Source organism: Staurois parvus, unplaced genomic scaffold (assembly GCF_062004578.1).
Source record: "Staurois parvus isolate SC_StPar_1 unplaced genomic scaffold, SC_StPar_1.0 ptg000618l, whole genome shotgun sequence".
Classification (NCBI taxonomy): Eukaryota; Metazoa; Chordata; class Amphibia; order Anura; family Ranidae; genus Staurois; species Staurois parvus.
This window is the reverse complement of record NW_028318414.1, coordinates 185572-191571: the sequence shown is the minus strand read 5'-3', so window position 1 is coordinate 191571 and position 6000 is coordinate 185572. Positions and strand designations below refer to the sequence as shown.

General features: G+C 41.2%; 1 protein-coding gene across 1 annotated transcript in view; it reads left to right on the top strand.

Annotated features, from left to right (window-relative positions):
• The first annotated feature begins 768 nt into the window (after positions 1-768).
• Positions 769-6000, top strand: part of GTF2H2C (GTF2H2 family member C) — a 49702-nt gene continuing 44470 nt past the window's right edge. Inside the window, exon 1 of the mRNA XM_089693206.1 lies at positions 769-825. The gene's annotated coding sequence lies outside the window, so the exon portion shown is untranslated. The remainder of the gene's footprint in view (positions 826-6000) is intronic.

Below are 6000 nucleotides of genomic sequence, written 5' to 3'. Positions count from 1 at the left end.
CGAAAATTATTTTGGAATTCGACCCGTGTATGTCCGGCTAAAGTCTTGCACCTTCCCTGGGTGCTGCAGTTGCCAAACCTCAATATCCTAGAGCCACTATGGTAAATTTTGGAAAACGAGGTTCAGTCTCATTTTCCGCCTCTGCGAGAACTGCGGTTGCCACCTCATCTCTTTAAACCCCAACGCATTTTAAGTACTCAGGTTCTGAGGCTAATTTAATGCAGATAAGGCACTAGGTGAGTTTTATTACCACCTTAGTCAGCCCCAGAACCTGTGTAATTAATATATGTTCAGTTTTAAAGGGATGAGGTGGCAACCCTAGCGAGAACGGGAACGATTTTCGCATGAAGAGTGGTATCAGATTCCACTATCCCCCATTCAAGATGTACATTTGTAAACTCCCAGGAGAATTCAGAGCGTCTTGGATGCAAAAGGCGGTCCATTGCCATATTAGGTAACAATTTTGTTCTTTTCATGGTGTTTCCATATTTAATTTCCAATCCGTGTTTGATAAATAGCTGCACAAATATTATATGACATAAAAAAATCACCACGCGTTTATTCTCCAGGCTTTCAGGAAAAGATATAATCGCTTGGGGCAATAAAGTAATTTTGTAGCAAAAATGCAGATTGTAACCTGTGTGGAAATTATGAAAAAAAAATCCCCTGTAAACAAGGGGTTAAAGTATAGCCCCCTCATGCTGTGCACTCCAGTGTTCACCGGATAGACAGGAGAGCGGAACGTTTGTGCAGGGCGAGTGTTTCCGGGGGAAGTTGTACGTCGCTGCACACAAGTGACAGGAAGTCCTGGTGGTAGCAGAGCAGGTAGGCTGTGTGCAGCTGTGTGTGTGCTAGTGGGCGATGTCACAGTAATAGTAAGCATTTGGCTTTGAGCAGGGTCTCCAGATAGATCAGGAGGTCACATATGTGTATACTGACATCTGTCAGCTGCTTCTTGCGATGAATGGCTGACTGTACATAGAGGTTAGGGGTGCTCTTACTATTAAGGCTCTGTAAGTCAGTGTTCATGGTTATATTACAGTAGGTTGAGGCCCTGTCCACAATATGAAGCATGGCGCTAGGTGATGCACAGCTGCACGGTATTGCGCATTATTGCGCTACATCTCATTCATTTCAATGGGCTGCCCCATACACATGACAAAGTAGCTCATGCACCTTTTTAACCACTTCAATACCGGGCACTTTTACCTCCTTCCTGCCCTAGCCAATTTTCAGCTTTCAATGTTGTCACACTTTGAATGACAATTGCGCGGTCATGCAACACTGTACCCAAATTACATTTGTATAATTTTTTTTAAATGGATAGAGCTTTCTTTTGGTGGTATTTAACCATTTGAATACCGGGCAATTTTACCCCCTTCCTGCCCAGGCCATTTTTCAGGTTTCAGCGCTCTCACACTTTAAATGACAATTGCGCGGTCATACAACATTGTACCCAAACTAAAATTTTATCATTTTCTTCACACAACTAGAGCTTTCTTTTGGTGGTATTTAATCACCACTGGGGTTTTTATTTTTTGCTAAATTATCAAAAAAAGACCGAAAATTTTGAAAAAAACACGTTTTTCTTTGTTTCTGTTATAAAAGTTTGAAAATAAATAATTGTTCTTCATAAATTTAGGCCAAGATGTATTCTGCTACATTTCTTTGGTGAAAATAACCTAAATTAGGATGTATTTTTTAGTTTGTAGGAAAGTTTTATAGAGTTCAAAAACTATGGGATAGATCTGAATATTGATCAATCCTGAAGTACTGACAGCCAATCTAATTTCTTGAGGTCCAAGAATGTCAGAACAGTACAGATATCCCCAAATGACCCCTTTTTGCAGAGTAGACAGTCCGATGTATTTCATAAGAGGAATGGCGAGTTTTTTTAAGTTGTATTTTTTTGTCATAATTTTTCAGAAAATGAAAAAATGCAAAAAATTATTTTCACTTTTTTTTTTTACATACTGTTACTAGTGCCGTACAGCGTCATCATATAACTGGCATGGCGGTGATCAGGGACACTGACTGGTGATAGTATGAAAAAAAAAAAAAGTTTTAATTTTTTATTACTTTCTTTTCTTTTTTTAAGATTTTGTTTTCATATATCACTATGTCCAAAGTAGTACAATGTTACCATAGTAACATTGTACTACTTTGGGGAAGTGATCAGTATTTTTTAATTTTTTTACACAGTTTGCTTATAGCAAAGAATTACTTTGCTATAAGCAAGCATTTACCTGAATGACATCAATTCATTCAGGGTTTTTTTTTTTTTTTGCTTAGCTGTGATTTGGCCACAGCTAATCACATGACATGTGCATGTTATTAGCTGTGACCATTCACAGCTAGACACTAGTATACAATGGATGGCATGAATGAAGCCATCCATTGTATACAACTGTCATGTGACCTGCTATGATTGGTCACAGCAGGTCACATGGTACCGGCAACAGGACCGATACTCAGATCTGTCATCGGCCGTGTCCGAGGTACATGGCCGGTGACAGATCGCTCCGCTGCGCGGCTCTGCAAGCACGAAAAGTGCGCATGTGCGGGAAGACGCCATTTGGCGTCTAACCCGGAAATGCAGTACATTTTGCCGGCCGCCTTCTGGCTATTGGCCGGGTGTGTATTGGTTAATCACTACTGGGTTTTTTCATTTTTTGCTAAACAAACAAAAAAAGACTGAATATTATGAACAATGTTTTTATTAGTTTCTGTTATAAAATTTTGTAGACAAGCAATTTTTCTCCTCCTCTGATGTGCGCTGTTGAGGCTGTACTGGTGGGCACTGATTGGCAGCGCTGATAATCAGTGCACCCATGATCAGTGTAAGCCCTCATGCCCACTGGGCCTTTTGATAACGCTGGTAACGTTAGCTGTGTAAAGTCACGTTAAAAACGTTTTTTTTTTGTGTTTTTGCATTAGCTTTTAGCGCCGATTTCCCATGTTTGCGGTTTTTTTTTACGGTCCAAAAATTTCCATAAATGCTGGTTTGTGGTGTTTTGCTGTGTTTTTCAGCATTTTTACAGCTAAAAAACTCCTCTAGAAACCCACTAGTCCTGTTTTGTTTTTATTTTTTTTTCCAGCCAAAAAATGTTGATTGCAGTCTATGTTTGCATGAACACATAGGATAACATGCTGGGGGTTTTACTGGCTGTAGAAAAAAAACATCAAAAGTCAAAAACAGTCGCTGTAAAACCTTGCAGTGAGCTTGAGGACTAATGCAGGCCATAGATGGGTCGAAAATCGGCCGATTTTTCGGCCGAAAATAAAATCGGCCGATTTTCGGATCGTTAGTGGGCTATTTGGTCGGCCGTTTTTCGGTATTTTGGCCGTTTTTTTTTTTTCTGTAAAGTTGGAAACAAATCGGTCGATTTTGCCGATCGGCCGATTTTCGCGGCAATTAGTGGGCAAATCGGCCGATTTTTTTGCCCATAAAAAATCTGCGCATGAGCAGTGACCTGCAAGAGGAAGACAAAAAGAAGAGGAGGAAGAGGAAGAGGAAGAGGATGAAGAGGAAGAGGATGAAGAGGAAGAGGATGAAGAGGAAGAGGAGGAAGAGGAAGAGGATGAAGAGGAAGAGGATGAAGAGGAAGAGGAGGAAGAGGAAGAGGAGGAAGAGGAAGAGGAGGAAGAGGAAGAGGAGGAAGAGGAAGAGGAGGAAGAGGAAGAGGAGGAAGAGGAAGAGGATGAAGAGGAGGATGAAGAAGAAGAGGAAGAAGAAGAGGATGAGGAAGAGGAAGAAGAAGAGGAGGAAGAAGAAGAAGAGGATGAAGAGGATGAGGATGTAGAAGAAGAAGAAGAGGATGTAGAAGATGAAGAGGATGAGGATGAAGAAGAGGATGAGGATGAGGAAGAAGATGATGATGAGGAAGAAGAAGAAGAAGAAGAAGAAGAAGAGGAGGATAAGGATGAAGAAGTGGATGAGGAAGAAGAAGAGGATAAGGATGAAGAGGATGAGGTTGAAGAAGACGAGGAAGAAGAAGAAGAGGACGAGGATGTAGAAGAAGAAGAAGAGGATGAGGATGAAGAGGATGAGGAAGAAGAAGAAGAGGATGAGGAAGAAGAAGAAGAGGATGAGGAAGAAGATGAGGATGAGGATGAAGAAGAAGAGGATGAGGATGAAGAAGAAGAGGATGAGGATGAAGAAGAAGAGGATGAGGATGAAGAAGAAGAGGATGAGGATGAAGAAGAGGATGAGGATGAAGAAGAGGATGAGGATGAGGATGAAGAAGAGGATGAGGATGAAGAAGAAGAGGATGAGGATGAAGAAGAAGAGGATGAGGATGAAGAAGAAGAGGATGATGAAGAAGAAGAAGAAGAAGAGGATGAGGATGAAGATGAAGAGGATGAGGATGAAGATGAAGAAGATGAAGAAGAAGAAGAAGTAGGATGAAAATAAGAAGAATTCCAGTCCAGCAAAAAGTGTCTCTGCAGAGAGCTCCGCTATTTCTGACAGTTCTCTGACAGTTCTTTGACATTTACAGCGGTTGCAACAATGTATCTATTTGTTTCCGAATAAAAACATCTGTATCCTAAATGGAAACAAATAGATACAATGTTTCAACTGCTGTAAATGTGAAGGAACTGTCAGAGAACTGTCAGAAATAGCGGAGCTCTCTGCAGGGACACTTTTTGCCGGCTGTAGAAGGGATGAAAATCGGCCGATTTTTTTTTTTACCATTGATGGTAACGTCGGCCGCTTGAACGACCGAATTTTCGTTTTTTAAAAGAAAAATCTGCCGTTTTTCTCCCCATCTATGGCCTGCATAAATGTCCCCTGTGTGAATTACCAGTTACTTGCTCTTCTCTCCTCAAGTTGTGACAGCTTGGGAAGAAATGACTGCCAATAACCGGCAAGTCTGTTTACAAGGTGATCAGATGTGATTGGACACAGCTGATCACATGGTAAAGGGCCGCTGTGAGTGGCCCCTTACCGCAATTTGTGATCAGCTGTAGACGCCCTCCTAGAACTGGATGACAGTGCTGTAGGTGTCTTTTGGCTATAGCGCGGCCAGGAATAGTTAATCTTTGCGCATCTTGCCACACTGCCTATTGCAGTTGGAGTGCCATTAACAATGAATTGCACTGGGAGTTTGACGTGTGGTTTTTTTTTTCCTATTTTTTTAGTGTTTGGTAAACACATGCAGACTTGCGTGCATTTACTAAATCCTGTAGTGTGAAAGGAGACTAAAACCGTCATTTTTGTTTGCTTTGTAAACAATTGCCATGTTTAATTTTCATAAATTTCAGCTTCTATATTTTTCATCCCTGTTTATGGCTCCATACTGCTGATATTATCCAGCTTTTTTCCAGACATTATGGGGTTTATTTACTAAAACTGGAGAGTGCAAAATCAGGCTCACTTCTGCATAGGAACCAATCAGCTTCCAGATTTGATTGCCAAAGCTTATTTGAACAAACTGAGGTTAGAAGCTGATTGGCTACCATGCACAGCTGCACCAGATTCTGAGTGAAACCAGCTTTAATAAATCTCCCCCTTCTTGTTTCCATGTGCCTTCTCCAGCATTGGCTGTACAATATTGTTCAGGATTGGCTTCTTGACAACGGTGGACCATTCCTGTGCAATTTGTATCAGCATGGCCACTGGTAGTCTCTCATTGGGCAGGGTGATGCAGTTAGGACACAATGGTAACAGGAAGTGCTGGAACATTATTTTATCTTAATGAAAATAGATTAAGGGCAGGTTCACACTAGTTGCAGTGCAGAAGCGTGTGTTTTCCCACACCGCTTGGGAATGTGCAGAAGTCTGCAGATGTGCATGGGGGCCATTAATTCTGAATGGCACCCCCATGCATCTTGCAGATTCCAAAATTCAAGAAACTGCAGTACCATGCAGCTTGGTGTTGCATGATTTGAAAAGTTGTGCCGGCTGCATATGCAAAAAACACGTGCACTCAGATGCACCAAGTGTGTGTCCACAAAACAAAAGAAAAAAATGAGCTGACTTCTGAAATGAAATGAATA